Here is an 18,239-nt window from a genome sequence, read left to right on the forward strand (position 1 = left end):
GAAATCAGAAGACAAACGAACCATAGTCACCAGCATTTTTTAAAACTTTGGTCTTGGTTTAAAGAGCTGAACTGTGAACATGGGATCATGTGAACCATAACAGCCTCATTAACTTAAAGCTGACCTGGACCAGCAACTCTCTCAGAATGGCCAGGACACAGGGCCAGGCACTTCTCCACCCACCTCCAGCAGCAGCACTGGAGAAAACAGAGGCACAAACATCTGCCACATGCACACTCCCACTCAGGAACCATCACACCAGATGGTATTAACAAAAATCAGATAGCACAGGCAAGAGCCCATGGACAACAGGGATTACAGCAGCACTGAATCTTGGCTAACTCTGAAGCTGGATAGATTGGGCAAAATGGCTCTTCTGTTCACTCTGCCTTGCACTCTGCCCTTCTATGAAGCAGCCACAGTGGGCCACCATCATGGCACTTGGCTGTGTTCCACTCTATCCCCAGAAGCTGTAAGAAACTCACACAGGGGAGTACCCTTTATCAAAGTGCCCAGTTCCTCCAAGACAAGCTTTGGGTTCAAATGACATTAATTTGCAAAATTCTCTGATTTCTCTCTGAATGTCTCTGTGTTGTTTAGTGCTTTTCTTAGAGCAGTCTATTTTTTCTCAGTATTGCATTTATAAGAAGAATTTCCTTACCCAGAACCAGCAGACACTCCCCCTGCTTCACACTTCCTTATCTTCCTCCTTGTCCCCACAAAACTATTATTTAAAAACAGGAAAAAATACTCTGGCAAACAATCTTCCCCCCATCCTCCCTGCTATCTGTTTAAATATCCTTGACTGCAAGACATTCAGTACAGAACAGTCATCAATTTTTAATTCATTTAATCTCTTGGTAACAGTGTTCTTGTGAACTGAAGGGCCCCTGAGGAAACTTCAGAGAACCCTCAGACACTGCATCCAGGAATGAAATTCTGAGAATAAAGTGGACTCTGTGACACTGTATGGGTTAATGGGGGAAAAAAAAGATACTTAAAACTGAGAACCTTTCACCCCCAGCCAAATCAAAACACATTGTAAACCAGAGCTCTGTACCCTAACACAGCACAGATTGAAACAAGCAGCAGGGAGAGAATTCCCTGCGTCAGAGATGTTCATGATTCAGCAAACTTGGGAAGGAGCCCTCTGAGTAAACATGTGGGTTGTCTGCGCTCCTGGTCCTGCTCCTGCTTCTTCGTTCTTGTTCCAAGAAGCTCAGAGAACATCCTTTTATGCTGTCAGTAATTAAATTCTGCCTGCTTAAATGCCCTGGAAGTCTCAAGAGAGCACAGTTTTTCTCCTTGAGTCTGTAAATGTGGGGGAATCTAACACTGTGTGTATCTGCATTGTTCTCCAAAGAACTGCCACTCAAAAATGGACAAAATGCTACCTGTGTACAACATGAATGTTATTTGGCTCTGTAGGCATTTTAGGGTAGGGAGCAAGAGGATTCTTGGTTATATTCAATCATGTTGTATGTCATATGTAGCACTCACAGGCCCCAGATGTACTGGAGTGTGGCATGAAAACAGGGAAAGAGCAAAACCCTGTCCCCATTATTTTATCATCTCATGAAAGAAGTTAAAAGTAACTTATAGGTCCAGTTCTGTGGTAGCCAAAAATGATGTGTTTTATCTGAACCCAAGTTTTCTCTTCATGGCATGTGTAAGAACTAAATTTCTCTGAGGAGGCTTTTGGAAGGAGAAACAGGTTTGATCACACGCTGTATGATACCGAGCTTAATGTATGCATAGAGCCACATCAGCTTTACAGCACCCAAGCAGCACAAAATGCACATAGCTCCAGATATCCAAAGTGTCTGGATCCCACTGACTATCACAGAGAAATGCAGTGCTAACAAGGGTGGCAGCAAAAAGAAGCCTAAAGCCTTCAGCTGCCCTCCTCAGCACCCTCAGCCCTCCTTCTGAGTTGAGATCCCCACCTAGAATTTCCTTACCTGTAATACCTGGCAAGCTGCTCTGTAGGGATGGGAATGGCTCAGTCCTGCTCAGCTTCTAGAGGCCAATGCTAAATAGCTACTTCAAGCAGACTCGGTTGTAAAGAGACTGTGACTGTTTACACTAAATCACACAACACAATTCCCGTCTTTCCACATGCACCTTAGCGTAACAGGCAGGCTGCTCCTGTAATGACAGGCAGCACAAGAACACAAAGCATTACACTTCAGAGCTACTCAGTAAATTGGGATGGTTTTTTTGCAAGATTATGCAATGTGTAGGACATTTGAGGTCTATTTTTGAAAAAATGGTGACCAGAAAATTGCAATGCAAAACATGGCTTTGATGCTTAGTGCCAAAGCGCTTTCCACCAGCAGAACAGCAGCTCAGCCAGCCAGACACAGAGGTGCTGGGACAATTTGCCAAGTTACTATTTCTTGCAGAGACTTCCCCTATTTGTGATGCCTTTTCCTAAACAAGTGATTTGCCATTTACCAGCAGCAACCTCTGATTCTTTGCCTGTGTACCTCCTGTTCTTTTTCACACTATTAAGAACATTATTTTCTATTCTTCTGTCAGTGGAGTGTGCTGATGATTAGCACTGCAATATCTGGTCCTCTTTATTGAAAATGTTAATCCTTCCTTTTTGCAGGGTTTCTTTAGCCAGGGGTGTTAATACTTGGTTAATAGAATCAGGCTGCTTTTTTCTTCATCTCTTGTGTTCCATGGGTTTTATTTTTTGTCTTTTGGTCAGAATTTATTATAGTCTCTTGTTTGGTTCTCTTTTTTTTTTCCTCCAGAGGGGCTGCTTTGACTTTTCTTGCCTTTTTTTTTTTTTTTTTTTTGTTCCTGTGATTATGTTCTAACATTCAGCAGTCAGAACATTCATTGCTCTGTGTCTTTTTTTGGTTTCTGTAGTCTGTAAAGGGAACTTAAGAGTGTGTCCATCAAGGAGGAGTTACCTGTGTTCACAACCAGGAAGACTGGGAGCTGAGAGGCTTCCTTCACTCAGTGCAGAGGTAAGGCTTTCCTTGGCATTCCACAAGCTTCCCTTCAACCTGAAGATCCTTTCAGAATTTGGATAGTAACTAACAAACACCCACTGCTCATAAGACATTTTTTTTCCGTGGAGAGAGCATGATGTGAAGCATGGGTCACCTACTGTACCTTCAGGAATCACAGATCCTGCCCCAGGGGATAGATGAGGTTGCCAAGATGCAAACCAGAGATGGCTGCAGAATGAAGCATAGCTAACTTCAGCGGCATGATCTTTTAATCCTGATCAGGCAGCAGTTCAGTGAAAACTCCTCTTGTTTTGATGTGAAGAGCACAGACCCTATTTCCCACAAATTGCTGGTGATTTTCTTTAAAAGGAAAGACATCACCTGGAGAAATGCAGCCAGTCAAGGAAGGAAAATGCGAAGTCATCTGATGCTTTGTCTCTCCTGATTGCAATCATATTTTATTCTAAAGTAAAGATAAACTGTTTTGGCATGAAACTAGGAAGCAGTGGATGTTCAACATGTAGCTACTGTGGATATGGGACTCCAGGACGATTTCCAAGGTCGCCTCAACACACAGATGTGCTCGCACTGGAGATAGTTTCAGCAGGCACACCTAAAGCTGGCTGGAGCTACGGGAATTGGTTGGCTCTCCCTCCATCTATCCAGCCGGCCCGCGGAAGGCGCAATGGGGGCACTGCGGGGCAACTTTCCTTGCGTCTTCTAACGAGTCAGACCGTGAGGTTGGCAGAGTTCTCCTTTGACTCTTGGCCTCTAAACACGCGTGACCCTGCCTGTGCTACAGCTCCCAGGCACAGCCGGCCCCGGGATAAGGAGCGGCCCCGGGAGCGGTCCCGGGATAGGGAGCGGCCCCGGGATAAGGAGCGGCCCCGGGATAAGGAGCGGCCCCGGGAGCGGTCCCGGGATAGGGAGCGGCCCCGGGAGCGGCCCCGCCCGGAGGCTGGGCCCGCGCACGGCGCCGCCCGGTGGCAGCAGCGCCGCATTGCAGGGGCAGCGCACGGAGCCGCCCTGGGGCTGCGGCGCGGCTTGAGCGACAGCCGTCCCTAATTATGTTAATTGCACAGCTTCTTCTTCTTTTTTTTCTTTTCTTTTTTTTTTTTTCCTCTCCAGAAGCCCTTAGGCTTTTGTTTGCAGGGAATAAATAAAGAGGGATTAGTTACGTTTATCCGTGTTTTCCTAAGTCTTTACGGAATAACTGTTACGTGTAATTAAGTAATTTGTCTGTCCTTGACCAAGCTGATAGCAAATTACCAGACATTACTGATGAGGTTCCATTACATTTTAGAAATAGATTACATGGATCTGGGATTTATTGATTTTATTTCTTATTTTAGACAGGATCAGCTGGAAATAATGGTCTTAGGAAGGTGAAAATGCAATGTGCTTTGACAAGTTGCCTTTATCTAGCAGTATTGTTTAGCTATATATGGATGTGGGACTCCAAAACCATTTTTAACATTGCCCCAACACAGAGATACTCTCCCTCGAGAGACAGTTTCAGCAGGCACACCTGGAGCTAAGGGAACTGATTGAATCCTTCCCTCCACCCACCCATCCATCCAGCTGAGGAGCTGTTGTCTTCTCCACAAAGGATCTGCACTGAACCAGCTGCAGCACAAGTTTTCCATTCACAGCTTTCCCCTGCCCAGTGTCAAACATGCTGATTGGATATATTCAGGCAACTTTTGTTAAGAGCAATATCATCCTGTATCTGTCCTCTGTGATCCTGCTAACTGATATTTAAATAATTCACACTCTTCAAGGATCCAGCTTAGCTGCTTCCCCTATACTTTCTGCATCTCAAATCACTAATCCATATACCCTTTTCTTAAAATCTGCTTCCTGTGAGGTTTCCCATATAATTGTCAACCCAGATTGATGAGTTTCTCTTCAGGAACCACGAAGCATTGATGTGCAGAGAGAATGTCAAAACGTCATGTTTAAAATTAGATTCTCTTGTTCAAGATACAGCTACCATTTCATTCACATGCTTTGAAGGCACTTTATTGAGCCTGCCAAATCCTTACAGACTCCCAAGGAATATGTTCTCCTGAAAACTGAGACTGGATACTTCACCTTAAAATTTACTGATCTTACTACATCCTTGTTCTTTAGGTATATATTAATTTACTATAACCACACAAACATACTTCTTACTAAACATATGCACCACTCTGCCAACAGAAGGCTTGGAAGTATGTCCACAACTCCTGACAAATTGCAAAAGCAAAAAAATCTCCCAAGGAGATACTGCACTGGCGCATTTGCCAAAAGGCCTGTCCAGAACTGATTGCAGCCCACCATGGGGCTCTGGAAAATGTGGCATCAAGGCTAGGTCTTCAAAACTGAAAGGCAGCAACTAATCATAATTAAAGGGTGTGGATGTTCTTTCATCCCCCGGGAGCTAGCTCTTGGGGTAAAATAAGAAACTCTTTCACTAAACCCCATTGTGTGGCTTTGTCTTCCAAACACACTGGGGAAAAGAAGGGGAGGAGATTCAATAAGCACATCCAGGAGAAATTTGGATTACAGCCAAGAGTCGTGATCTGGACAGTGCCAAGACTGTGAGCAGCACAGAGAGGAGGGGTCGCTTCCAAAAGACTTTTTGCAGAGATTTTATCCCTGCCAAACCCTCCTCCCAAGGCTATAAGTAAGCCATGATGGTTATGCCTTTTTTTAGTGCATGCAAAACCTCTGCTACCAGAAATTAGAATGCCATTGTGATGCTTCTGTTTCTTGGGGAGATGTCAGCTGTTTCCTCAGAGAAGTAAGCAGCACCCAAGGGCAGGTGCCAATGCACAGGAAACATTTTAGGTGATTTTGGTCACGGGCCAGCCCATGCCTATGGATACATCGGCTAAACTGGTCTAGTTTACTGGGGCATGGGATTTCAGGCCTTTTTTCTCTGACAACCTGACCTGGCACATAGGCAGCAGGATATGCTCCAGGGAAGGCAGCTATTTTCAACAAGAGAAATGTGAGAAGGTGAGAGTCCCCCAGCCAGTCTGAAGCACTGGCTACCCACTGATGTGGGTGAGGTTTACTGCGGGGGGATCAGCAGACTCCAGCTGCTCACTGGCATGCCTAAAGGACAGTCCCTCTCCCTACTCCTCTCCTCCTCTCTGCCCTGCTTCTCTCAAATCAGCTCTTGCTCTCAGTCTGCCCTGGGTGAACTGATTCAGCTCATTAAACTGGCTGAAAGATAATTAACTGTGCCTGTGAGGGGAAAAGGGCAGGACACACTCCTCAGGGACAGGGAGAGGCAGTCCCAGAGACATTTCTCCAGGCTGGGAGTGGCTAGTCTTGACCAATCCTCCCTTTCAAATAGGCCAAGGAGGGACAACTAATCACAGTTCTTGCACAGGTCGCCTTCCATGAGATTACGTGCCCCGTTCCCCTACCTGCATCCAGGCTGGCAGCTCGAAGCCACCAGGGAACTTCACGTGCCCCTCACACGCTCCACACACCGCATTCAGCATGAAGGCACCTCCTCTCCTCTCCTCCACCTCCCACACGCAGCATCGCCAGTCCGTGGATCTTGCCAGAAGTCCACCACTGGCAGCTGTAGTTGTGCCGCCTTAGCCCGAGCAGAAACGTCCAAGTTTTGTTCTCACTGATAAATGTGTGAGGGTTTCATAGTGCCCCTGAGGAAGGATGATAATTATTTTGCTTATTTTAGGAGTTTTTATAGCTGACCTTTCTGTTGTCAGAACTACAAGTCCCACAGATCAGCATATAAGTTACATTGTCTTTTGTCATCACGAGGAGCACAAACTTCTCTCAGTTTCTTTCTTCTCCTCCGTGGGGAGAAACCAAACTTGTTTTTTTCAATAGCTCAGTCGCTGTCCCTTTGTTCTGTTTGTATAAAGCAAAATGCAAAGAATCCTGAGGAAGCAACCAATTTTTGTATTCCTATTACAAAGAACAAGTATGTCAGAAATCTTTTGGTTTTTTTCCCTTGGAACCTGTCTTTTTATGTAAGCACTTCTTGAAACATAACAAGTAAGTCCTTCCTTCATTTCCCTTTCCATTTGGAATGGGTAGAGAATTACACAACAGAGAAGGGCAGTTCATTTTCCTAAATGTTTTTTCTAACAAGCAACAGGATGGCAACTTAGAGCTGGCACCATTTCTTCAGGTCTTAGCGTCCTGGCCAGGTCACTGTGGAGAAAAAAAAAGCCCAAAGTGTCTGGATTCCTTTTCTGAATGGCTGCTCCTGCTGTTCTGCAGCTGCTGCCCCTCGCTTCACTGGCGAGCGCCGATGTCCCATGGGCTGCTCCCCTGCTCCTGCCCTGCCTGCCAGGGTTCCCTGCCCAGCAGTGCCACCCTCAGAGCCGTGCCTGGGGTGTCACTGGCTGTGGCTCAGCCTGGCCAGCATCACCCTTCACCTGACCCCAGCTTGCTCCCTTCACACGGGGCAAAGATTGCTGGGGCACAGCTCTGAGTGCGCCTCGGCACTGATGGAGCTCGCACTGCTCAGAAGCACTCCAAAGCCCCTCACTGTGTGTCTCATTCTTGTCACACAGACCCTCTTCCCTTGGCTGCCTCGCAGAGCACAGTGGTCAGGCTGTAGTTAGTCCCATGTCCCCATGCTGTGTCTGGAAAGATGCTGTGGAGCAGCTCTTTCTCTCCAGACACCTAACCTGGATCTCTTTACCTCATTATCTGTGAAATAGAGGCCATCTATAACAGATTTTTTTTCTTACATCTGATTGCTGACTGCGTGAAAATTCTTGCTGTAATACCTTCTCCCCATTCAATTTTTAGCAGATTAGGACACAATTCTACTTTGTAATACATCAGAGATATATCATCATTCCTTCTGAAATCCTGGAGTGATTGAGGATAGCTTTTAATTTGGGGTGCTGTAGAAAGCATAGGCTCTCTCCTGGTTTTGAGCTTTCAGCTGGTGCAGGGGACCAGGAACAAAAAAAAAAAAAGTGGACAAACACTGAGTTATGTGCTTGCTGAGTGAAACTCTCTCTATTTAAAAACAGTTATATCTTAGGAAAGGTTTTCTCTTGACAGAGATTCTTTACTCTAACACTTGTAATGAGTATTTATTACAACAGTTGCATTTGTCAGTCCCTTGTATGCTCCGGGCTTTCTGGAGATTTAATGCAGCTAAATGAGACAATGGACTGGATTTCTGGTGAAATATCAGATACTTGTCCTCTCTTAAAAAACCAAAGTGACTATTTCATATAGTTTTTCAGCTTTTCTTACATGGCAGCACCCATTCTGTTTCACATAGTGCCAACAAGACACTTTAAAATTTCCTGGACCTTCTACCTTGGCAGCTCAGCAAGAACAGCTCTCTCTGAAACCTCCCTAATCAATTGACTTTGCCAAGCCTTTTGCTTAACAAATCCTGCAATTGCTTCCAGCTTTTTCCCACAAGTGATACCAAATTAATGGATTTGCAGTCTCTTGGTGAGTCTCTTGGCCTTTTCTTGTCTGATTAGGCACACTCTGGCCTGCTGGGAGAAATGTACTGCATTGATAAAGATGCTGGAAGAGGTTCATTTCATGTCCCACTTTTCTTTTGCATTCTTTGGATTCATGCAAGTCAAAATGTTACATTGACAAGATTAAAAAACTCGAAGTCCCTCAATATGGGCACATCTCACGTCATGACTAATCCAGTGTCTTAGGTATCCTAGGCAGTCATGCATGCTATTCCAAATCTGTCTTGCATTTAAGAGCTTGGCCCAAATTCATGAGTGTATTCTTAAAAGTATATTTGGGGCTTAACTGTACATGCAAATAAAATGTTCATATAAGTAACCTAAGGCCCCGGCAAATCTAACTTTATGCCTCTGTCAAACAATCCAAACCAAAGCAGTATATGAAATTACTACATTTTTAAGCATGGATATTTTGAGCATACAACTGCTTTCCGAATGCTATTTTCTCTGTCATATGTTTAGAATCACTGTCCTTAAACAACAGACTTGTCTTAGAAAGAAAAACAACAAACAGGATTTTGTTATTTTTCTAAACAGTTTCAGTTCTATTTCTGCCTTGTACCAGATATTGTTTCATTTCCAGATAATCCAGTAAATCTCAGAAGCAGCTAACTCTTGCACCCCACTACATATGAAAATGCTCACACTTCACTTTCCTCACTCTTCATTTGGCCACCAGTCATGCTGCACACATAACAGGATTCAGGTCTTCTTTCACAGAATCTGTGTTCAGACTGCTAATAATTTCCAGTTCTGCCCCCCTAGAACTAGCAGATTCCTCTGACCCTAGGCTTCCCTTGAGCACAGATACTGATTGTTGGGCTGGAGAGGTGCTCTAGGATTTGAGGATCATGAACCTACCTTCTGCAGCATCCATGGATAGGAATCCCACCACCAAGCCTTTGCACACCCCGGGCGGGAAAGCTCTGCACAGCTTCTCCTGGCACTGAGCCATTTCACAGTCAGGAACATAGCCACAACCCAGTGAGACAGAAGGGCAGGCAGAAAATCCTTTGGTCAGCCTAATTACTGAGTTACTGCCTGGGAGGGGAGAGATACAAAGCCCCTGGATTGTTTCTGTTTAATTTCTTTCTGACAATAATCTAACATGTACACAGGAACACAGAATCAGCACTTTAGTTCTGGTCCTTGGTATCATGTCATCTGCTCAAGAGAGTCTTGGATAGGATGGAAGCTATAAATTGTGGCATATGTTTGGTTTTGCATGCTAATCATACATTCAGAGATTATAAATTCCAATTTTAACAGTCCTATTCACCAGCATTTTTCTGTCATCAAACTACTTCTTTCCCCCTGAATTTTTGCACTGAAATTAACAGGGACTTGAAACATTCTCAGTTCAGAGAGTTGTAGGCAGAGTATTTGAGGTAAATCCCCCTATTCGGTCAAGAGCTCCTCTCAACCTGATCACCATTTTTGGTTTCTGGGGTTTGGTAACACTGCTATATCTCAGCAGCTCTTGATATTGCTATACAATTTTCCTTGGGTTTCTTGGGGGATTTAGTGGGGGGGTTTTATTGTTTTTGTTTGGGGTTTTTTATTATTATTTTGGGTTTTTTTTTTTTTTTTCTTTCAAAAAGGCTTATTTCTCCTGTTCTTACCCCAGCAGTTAGTACTAGATCAATGCACCTTCCTTACATTCCTTTTTTTTACCTGAAGTTGAAGGTAACTTTTGCTGAACTGACAATCCAGGGGATTCTCAACATTTTATCTAATAGTGAGCAGTAGGATAAATGTCACTCAATCTCTTGGAAGATATCCTCAAACACTTCTCACTAGTTTTGATCCCCAGCCACTCCAGTAATGGTGTTCCTTGAAAGGGACTCAACACTTGATACATATTACCTCCCACTATTAACATCAATACATTTCTCACATTTTATAACTTACTCTTACACCCATCTTTAATAAACCCTCAGTGGGAATAAAATTTATCCTTTTTCTGAGAGTACATCTGAAAATTCCTCTTTGTCCCAGTAAAACTATGTGTAATGCCTGTGTCCTTGTTCCCAGCAAGCTGTCTAGGACATTCTTGGTACAGCTCTTGGTTTCAGGTCAATCCATTTAGCATCTCCTCAAACACTATTAAGAAGAACACCTCTGAGCAAACAGGACCTGGCACATTCTCTGTTGACATCATTTATATTCATACTTTGTCAGTGACAGTGTTCAGAAATCACAGTCACATCCAGAAAAGCGTCTGGCACCACTAAAGAGCAGCATCAACCCAGGCAAGTCCTATGGCATTGGGACTTAACAGGAATGCAACCAGGGCAAGAGATGTCACTCAGTCCCTCTAGCGATGTGTATGTCTCCATCCTGTTGTATTTCACCATGCAGGATACCAGGGTTTGCTTCTGGCACCAGGGCAAAAGCAAAGAGGGTCACTGGAAACAACTTCTCCTCCCTCACATGTGTGAAGGAGAAAATAAAGAGTAGAGCAAAAAGGAATCCCACTGAAGGCATCCAAATGCTCATGACTTCTGATTCATGACTTCTGATACCTGCATGTTCAGGCAAGACAAGAAAGCCATTGCAGCTCCTGGATGTTTGCTTTCAGTCTCTGGGTCTTAGTCATGTCCCATGCTTTTTCCATACTTCGGGAGCTCCATGATGTGTTTTTGTGGCCTTTGGGTTTGGGACTTGCTTTTTTCTTTTATGATAAGATATTTCAGATAATCTATAAGTCAACTATTGGAGTATTAACTTTTGCCCTAAGCCTCAATGTGAGCTAGGCAGCTATGCTTTGTGCAAGAAATTTTTGTTTTGTTGTCAAGGGTTAATTATCTTCACAGTTGTACTTCTTTGTTTCCCACTCTTACTGTCTTGGAATTTAAGGGTTTGGGGCAAATTTCTTTGTTACAGATAACAAGCTGCTATTTTATCTTCCCTGAAATTGCAAGATTGACTGGGAAACCTTAGATCAATCACAGACTATGTTAGGCCTTCACCTTCTCTGTACAGTATCAGTTAAAAACATACTGCTCATTTCAAGGGCAGTGCAACACTTTTCAAATATTTGTAGCAGTTTCACAGATAACTTTCTCTGTCTGAGTGGATAGAAAATGATTAAAAACATCTTGAGGATCAGCTATTGTGAAAAAAAAAAAAAAAAAAAGCTCCCTATTGTGTTCTTTTTCCTCTGCAGAGCTGACCTAAAGCTGACTTTGTGCTTTCCTCACTTACCTGTTTCCATTTTCCCGGAAAACTCAACACTGGCAGTGCTTCTCTCTGCCTTGTAATTCGAGGAGTGCTGGCCTCATGCAGGTTACCCGTGGTGTTGTGTGCTGCCTGTCCAGCAGTGAGCCATGGAGTATCCCAGAGGCAGGCTCCCTCTGCCATCTCAAGCTCTAGCTGCTCCGTGTGGGGTTAGCCTGAGAGTCTGAAGCACATCACAGCTTGTCCCAGCCAATTCTTGCAGACTCTCCAAGGCCATAATTTCTTCTTGCTTTTAGTGATCATTTCTTGGTCAGATTGAATGAGTGCTGCCACCTCCAGATATACTTTTCAGGTATCAACCTCCTCTCAGTTATTTGCATTCACAGTTATACCAAAACTCTTGCTGGTGGAGCAAGTTGGTTGATCCATAGCACTGGAGGACTTTGTGTTAATGGAGACCTTGCTGAAGAAGATCCTCAGTTTAAAAATACCAGGAAATATTTAACAGCTGCCTTTCTACATTTGAGTTTTGCTGTTATAAATTTCCTGGTATTTTTTTTGCCCTGTCCATACTCTTGATCCAAGGGATAAAATATCTATGAGTTTGCCCATTGATCACAGCTGCAGCTACATTTTCAGCCTGACTACAAGACTTTACAAAATGGAAAATTTGAGCAGACATCTGTGGATATTCTAAACATAAATCCAAAATGAATTTTCCCCAGCATATTTCCCTTCATATGAAGTGACACTCTCCTGTATAGCAGCTCATGTGCTGCTCCACCAATGGAGAAAGATAAAAGTAGATGTTGCTGTCAGTGGAGACCATTTGGCTTATTACCAGCTGATCACACACACACGTGTGTCACCTGCATAAACAGGACTGGGATATTATTAACAGGCTGGGGAGAACCAAACAGAAGATATGGAACATTACAACAGAATTCCAAAGTACAAACCAGACTTTAAGGTATCAGCTCAAAACACCAAATTATTGGGTGTCGAAATCGGCAGCATCTACATTGGTGAAGGCTATGTCCTGGAAGTGTGCCTCTGAACAGGCTGCTTTGCTGGATGTTGAGATGCCCACCAGCAAGGTCTTGGCATAGTCTCTGCCCTGTACTGGATTCCAAATGCCAGCTGAGGCTGGTCAATGCACGACCAAGGAGGCTGGCCTGATGTACATTGTCACAGAGAGTGAAAAGTCCCAGTCGTCAGCCGCAAATGAAAGAGAAGCAAGTTGCCTATTATCCAGCACAGAGTTCGGAGCCAGCTGTGTGATGCACAAGTCCAGCTCAAGAGATTTTTCCCCTTACTGAGATAGAGAAATGGTACATTATCTGAGTAGACTTCTGAAGAGAAGAACAAATAGCATTTTGGGTTAGTTCTACTCAAACCATGTTACAGGACTTCTACAAAAAACACGCACTGAACATCTAGTGATAATGGTTTGTACACCTGACTTAAAACCTACATTTCTGAATATTCCCTTGCATGGCTTCATTGTAGTTCCACGGAGATGCAGTGCTAGAAAAATCTTATCCAAATATGTGTAAAGTTTACAATTCTGTAAGTCCCAGCTGTTGAAGAGGTCAGAGAACTTCCAAATGAAACTGCATATCCAGTTTCAGCTGGCAACTACCAGAAAGTTAAGTGAAAAAATCCCAATCCCACTTCCAAAGCATATTCTTTGCTAGGCACTGTAATATATCACCTTCTTCTGTAAACTTCTGGCATCTCCAAGTTTCATCCATAGGAAAAGAATAGTTGGAAAAAGTATCACAGCTTCTTTTAATAAGATACTATTGTGTTTTTGTGAACTCCAATATCAGGAAGCATTTTTCAAGTGCATCACAGAAAATTAATGTCTTGCAATATTCATTAATTGAATTGCATTTTAATATATCATTTGACTAATAATGTAAGACATTTATATTTTGGGCTTTTCTGTCTCAAAACCAGCTCTTTCTCACAGATCCCACTTCTTCATACCTGTGACATCGCATGAATCATGACATCAGAGTCATTACCGTGGAAAGACACTTGCCTCACAATATTATTGTGTTATCAAACAGAAGCAGCTGGGTAATGTGGCTGAATAATCCTGTTCTGTATATTCAGCAATAGCAAAATGAATACCGAAAATTACTAGCAAACTAAATAGCTACTTCTATAAATACTCCCCTTGCAAAAGTTCACCCTATTTTAAAAGCCACTTGTTAAATGCTATTTAGTATATATATAAAGACTAGTGGATGAAGACCAAAGTCCTTGAAACAGACAAGAAAAATACCTCATTGCTAAGTGTAAAGTAAAATTCTCTATCTCTTTGCTTTATCTGTATGACTTTTGTGTCCCCATCAGCCAGAAAGAGGCATTTTGCTTGCTATCACTACCAGCTGCTTGGGCATTTCTGGTTTTAAAAAAAAGTAAACAAGTGTCCTGTACATCGATTACTGTAGCACTTTGCACCACTGCATTTCATTCCTCTCAATATTGAGAGGCAACATTAAATCCCTGCTTGGATTTAGAACCACCAACTTTCTCCACAACAAATGGAGACAAGTAGATAAGTGACAAGTAGTGAGGGATGAGCACCAGAAGTCTGTTCTGGAGAGTCAAAGAATTCTGTTGAATCAGTATTAGTGGAAAAGGAAGTGTGATAGAGTTGGAAAATACCACAACAGTTTCAAACTAGCCTAATTTGGGCCAAATTTAAAGCCAATGCCACTGAGGAAAGCACCTTGAAAGGAAGGAAATTTCAGCAACCCATGATCTGAGTTGCTTGGGTACTCAGCAAGATTACCCACCATGTTGTTATGACTGATGATAGCACTGTTGACCAAAGAAAAGAGCCCAACAGCATCTGGGCATTATGGTAGGATTCATTCTTAGAAAAGGTATCCTGCCCTACAAGTGGATAAACTTTGTGCTACGGAGACATGTCCTGTCCTTGTGCTTGGATGGTGAAGTAAGCCTGTCCATATTGCACACAAAGTCCAAGGCACAGACCAGTGAGCTGTCACTGCAGGCCGATCTGTCTACACATGGAGGGAAAATGTGCACCAAATAGCACTGAAAGCTCCAGAGGAGAGTTTGGATAATAGAGCTGTTCCCTTTCCTTCACACTGAAACAAGTAAATGAGATCTCTTTCCCCTCTTCTCTCTTTAAAATATTAGAAATCATTACCAAAGCTTGGCTATTATATTCCCTGTGCTTAAAAGCCCCTGTTTTCTTCTTTATGTGAAAAGAACATTGAATGCATCACATTTACTGCTGAACAAATGCATTTACCAGTTCTCTTAAATGCCAGAACAATTGCTTTAACAGAGTTAATAAGGGGGGGTGGTGATGTGAACAGCCTTATTTTTGTCCTTAGCGCCCCAAAAGGAAATGTGTTTCTTACTAATAATAGTGTATGTGACAGAAAATACCAAGTACATGCAACTGTTCTCATTCACTTGCCAAAACGGATAATTCACATCAGGGCTTAAAAAAGTAAAACAAAATAAACAGAAAACCACCCCAAGTAAACAAATTAACCCTTCCCCTTCTACCAGTAATTCTCCTAAACTGAAAGCTTGAATCTAAATTATTTTGCTGGTGACCAGAGGGTGAATTAAAGGGAAGAAGAACAGAGCTTGTGTTTAAATTCCCTGAGGAGCTTGTAAGAAACCATCCTGTCTGACACATTTTTTTTTTCTCCAGTCAACCGTTAAGCACACCCTGCCAGTGTAAACCAGACCTGTGGAGGAAACAGCTTATTCACACCCAAATTTATTTCTAGCCTTCCATTTTTTTGTAGTACTCAATACAATTCTGACAGGCTCAAACATTCAACAGTCATAAATTCACTTTCCTCCTGCATCCCCCTAGAGAAATCATGTAACTGGGCTTAAAACCAGGGAGACTTAACTGAAATTTATTAATAAATGTTGCACAGTTTTGTTTGTTTCAGTTCCTGATTCTCAAAACTACATGTACTCTCTGCTGCATTTCCAGGATTTTCTGTAGCCACAATGACAAGGAATGACGTTCTTTACACCCCTTTATTTCCAGTAGCTGAAGCTGTAGGGGGGAAATAAAAGTGAATCACTATCATACAGCTCCAGATGGAGCAGATGTAGCAATGCTGCTGCCTTGTTAGTTCACGCCCAGCATGCTTAAACCTGAAACCCCAGCACACTGCCTTCAGGGGTGCTGGAAGTGAATGCCACACCTAATTCCAGGGAGCAAAACGGTACAAGATAGTTGGCTGAGGGTACATGCCTGCACCTCATTAACAACTTGTCTCAAATTAGCAACCAGCTCTCAGAGAAAAGTCTTGTGCTTGAAATGTAATGGACGATGGCATTCCCAACCTAGCCAGGTACTTCTTCCCTGACTTGGGAGGTTTCAGCACAGCAGGAGAACTGTGATGACAGAAAGTAGCCAGGGGACCCTGTAGCTGGGATGTCACCACCAGGAGCTGGGGTGTGCCCCTGTGGGTGGGCTTGGCTCAGGGGGCCCACGGCCAGCAGGGCAGGGCAGGGGGGAGCTGGAGACTGCCCCACTGCAGTGCTGATGGGGCAGGGGCTGGTGGCCGGGGGGTGACATGGGGTCCAGGGCTCCAGAGGTCAGGGGAGCCCCAGGGGTGGGCAGGGACAGGCAGGGCTGGCAGTGCCGGGATGTGCCATGGCAGGGCTGGGACATAGTCTGGGACAGTCCGGAGTGGGGCTTCTCTCAAACATGGCCTTTTTTCCCTTCAGGAGGAAGGGAATGTTTTGGTGTTCTACCACGTCCACACAGATATCTGCAGATCTATAAAGCCTTGCCCAAAGCCACTATTGGTACCCCTGTGCAAAAGATTAATTCCTTCCTAAATTAACCCTGAGTTCATAGAGGGACCAGAGGCTTATAACAAGTACATCAAAAACCTGTTGCCTGCTACAGGAAGATCACTCCGTGCCTTTTATCACTCTTTGCCTACAGTGTACCAATGAGTAATTGTAGTGAGCATTTTCTTCCATGGAGAAAGGGCTCTCTAAATCCTCAAGGGCCTCCGGTTTAATCAATTTAAGACCAAGCAATAGCTTAGCAGTCAGATCCTGAAAATTTATTTTTGACAGCCCAGGACCTTTCCTCCCTGTTAGTGCTCTCTGGAGGCCAGCATGCCCCTGAGACCTGGCATCCCCTGCCCACCTGCCCTGAGAGAATCAGTGGGTCCCTTCTTCCCCATCCAGGTTTTCGGCAGGATCACAGTCAGATCCAGGCCCACTTCTCAGCTCCCTTCTGTATGGCAACTGGACAAAAAATCCACACTATTCCTCTCAAAGACTTGTTGTATTTGTGCAACAGGACTTTAAAGGCTGATGAGGTATGAAGCCTTTCTAGTTTCTGGTTAATATGATGTATTTATTCACTCTAGGACCACTGCTTTCTACTTTAATCTTCCAGGAAAAAACACACCAAAATAAACGAAGGAGTAAAGACTTACTAAATAAAACTCTTAACCCTGTCTCAATAATCTCCAATAGTAGAAAGCATTATCAACCAGTGCTGTGGAAAGAGCTGACCCAAAACTTTCCTCCTCTCCTTGCTTGGACAGAGTCAGTCCAGGCAGTACTCAAGCCTTCTGTTCTTTCCAAGCATCTTCAGAAATGCTTGGCTGTGATTTAATAAAGACAGTTTTAAAAGAAACTTTTTCTACATCTTATGTCTGTCTTAAAATGTAGGGATCTTAAGGCTCTCTCGGCTTGGCACACTTGGATCTGCTCTGCTACAAGGTAAAAATAGCCACTAGTGAATATTTGAAGGCATGGCCTGTGAAGGTACAATCCCTGTGAGATCTGTTTGGGGCATCCCACACATCATTTTTAGTGTTCTATCAATGGATAGAATAAACTGGTACCTTGTAGACTGGTTTAGCACCTAGACAGAGGCAGCCTTGCAAACCCAGTGCTGCTATCAAAATAGCAGTCATAGTCCAGCACAGAAGCATCTCCCATCTCTCACTAATTGATTCAGTTTCTATACACCCTTCAATGAGCTCCAAGAATTGACAAAAACAGCTGATTTCCACAGCTGTCTAGATTTTGGGGGAGATGGTGAGGATCTGGGATCCACAGGGCTAGAGATATGCCTATGGGCTTCTGCACAGTGTTAACAACCCTTCTACCAAAAAGTGTGGGCTACCAAAATTCTGCAGCAAAGAAAAGCCCATTTTTCTTATGTATTTGGTATGACAATTCAGCACAACCAGCAGCCTTCTGGGTACCCATTTTACACCAGCCTTGATGCATGCATTATTTTCCATGTTTTGGTAGCAATGTGAAAAGCTTATGGCCTACATGGTAGGAGAAGTAATTCCTTTAAAAATCATTCCTAAAAAGCAGCCATAGATAAAAACCTTAGGGATGTTCCTAGCCTTATTAGGCTTACAGCTATTCCCAGTTCATGTATAATGCTAACTAGTCTAATCATTTTTTATTGTCAAGTGTGAAAATGCAGTATTAAAGGCCACCTCCTTATTTAAGACTGAGAGTGTGAAATTGGGAAAGTGTTAAGAAAAACAAAACAAAACAAAACAAAAACAGAAAGAAAATTAAAGCTCTGCATGTCTTTTTT

General features: G+C 43.4%; 1 long non-coding RNA gene across 3 annotated transcripts in view; it reads left to right on the top strand.

Moving 5' to 3' along the window:
• The window catches only part of LOC121469576 (uncharacterized), a 117,658-nt gene that overhangs the window by 73,857 nt on the left and 25,562 nt on the right, over positions 1-18,239 (top strand). For 2 of the 3 annotated variants that reach the window (XR_012054953.1, XR_005979671.2), the window contains exon 2: positions 2,881-2,981. The exons of the other annotated variant lie outside the window; for it this stretch is intronic. This is a non-coding gene — a long non-coding RNA (uncharacterized lncRNA). The remainder of the gene's footprint in view (positions 1-2,880; positions 2,982-18,239) is intronic. 3 annotated transcript variants of the gene reach the window in all.

The sequence above is a fragment of the Taeniopygia guttata genome, chromosome 3, assembly GCF_048771995.1.
Source record: "Taeniopygia guttata chromosome 3, bTaeGut7.mat, whole genome shotgun sequence".
Lineage (NCBI taxonomy): Eukaryota > Metazoa > Chordata > Aves > Passeriformes > Estrildidae > Taeniopygia > Taeniopygia guttata.